The 1,587-nt window shown below is 46.8% G+C and overlaps 1 pseudogene; it reads left to right on the top strand.

Moving 5' to 3' along the window:
- Nucleotides 1-761: 761 nt before the first annotated feature.
- Nucleotides 762-1,579, top strand: LOC124234630 (olfactory receptor 5-like; annotated as a pseudogene).
- The last annotated feature ends 8 nt before the right edge of the window (nucleotides 1,580-1,587 follow it).

Raw genomic sequence — 1,587 nt, forward strand, 5'->3', positions numbered from 1 at the left:
CCCCAGTTTACCTCAATAATTTCTTCTGCGGGCCTTAACTTTCTCAGATACAACAGTGTGGAAATAACATAAGTATACATATACGTGTATATGATCACAGAGATTGAATACAATAAATGACATTTCCAAACCTCTGCTGAAATGTGTGTCAATTTTTGTGGGAATCCCTCTGTGATTCAGAGAGGAAACTGCCCCTTTGTCTTTCTTGAGTATTGTACTTGGTGAACCACAGCATAATATAATTCTAGAAAATAAAATTACGTAAGAGCAGAGGAACACGTTTACAGGAGAGAGACGACAGTCTGGCTCTATTCCAGATTTACAGAACACTCATAAATTCCTGTGTAGAGCATAAAGGAATGGAAAAATTTATTTAAAAAGAAAATTTTCTTCAGAACTCAAACAACAGCTCTAATTTCTTATTTGGTACAGCAGTTTGCCGTCCTTTGCTTCGCTTATATTATTATAACAACCTCATGGGAGGCAAATGTTAGCCTCCCAATTTTCAGGTGGTGGAGTTGTTTGTACGAAGACGTAGCTTTACTAAGAACAACCGGAGTAACCAAGACATTCGCTCTCATGTTCAGAGTTTATCTCATGAATCTACATCGTCTGTCTATTTAACACTCAATTTCCGACAGAAGCAGGGCTAGAAAATTCACTAGAGTCTCCAGGCACTGTAACATCCTACTGATAGTTTTTTTACTACTGTGTCCCTCCAGGAACCAGAATGTGAACAAACTTTATTTGTCTCTCTGCAGATGGAGAGGTCCCTGGAGTTGGCCAACATGTCAAGAGTCCAGCAATTTGTCTTGCTGGGTTTGTCCACAAGGCCAGACATAAGGGATGTCCTGTTTGCCATCTTCCTGACCTCTACCTGCTCATCCTCCTGGAGAACACACTCATCATCTATCTCATCTGCAGTCACAGTGAGCTCCACAAGCCCATGTACTTCTTCCTGGGCAACCTGAGCTACCTGGAGATGTGCTACGTGTCAGTGACCATGCCCAGCCTGCTGGTGGGGCTGTGGACTGGGCCCTACAATATCTCCTTCACAGCCTGCATGACCCAACTCTTCTTCTTCGTCTCCCTTATCTGTACGCAGTGCACCCTCCTGGCCTCCATGGCCTATGACCGCTATGTGGCCATCTGCCGCCCACTCCACTATCTGCTGCTCATGAGGCCCCAGGTCTGCCTGAGTTTAGCTTCGTCCTCATGGCTTGGTGGGCTGATGGTCTCAGCAGTCAAGACAACATGCGTTGCCACCTTGTCCTATTGTGGCCCCAATGTCCTCAACCAATTTTTCTGTGATGTCTCCCCTCTGCTCAACCTGTCTTGCACCCACGTGGCCCTGACAGAGCTGGTGGACTTCATCTCTGCCATTGTCATCTTCTGTGGAACACTGCTGGTAGCTCTGGCCTCCTACTCAGCCATTGGGGTGGCTGTGCTCTGCATGCCTTCAGCTGCTGCCCGACGTAAGGCCTTCTCCACCTGTGCCTCCCACCTGGTTGTGGTGGGCATCTTCTACTCAGCAGCCCTCTTCATCTACTGTCGCCCCAGCCGTATCAAATCCATGGACCTAAACAA

This window comes from Equus quagga, unplaced genomic scaffold, assembly GCF_021613505.1.
Source record: "Equus quagga isolate Etosha38 unplaced genomic scaffold, UCLA_HA_Equagga_1.0 97760_RagTag, whole genome shotgun sequence".
Taxonomy (NCBI): Eukaryota; Metazoa; Chordata; class Mammalia; order Perissodactyla; family Equidae; genus Equus; species Equus quagga.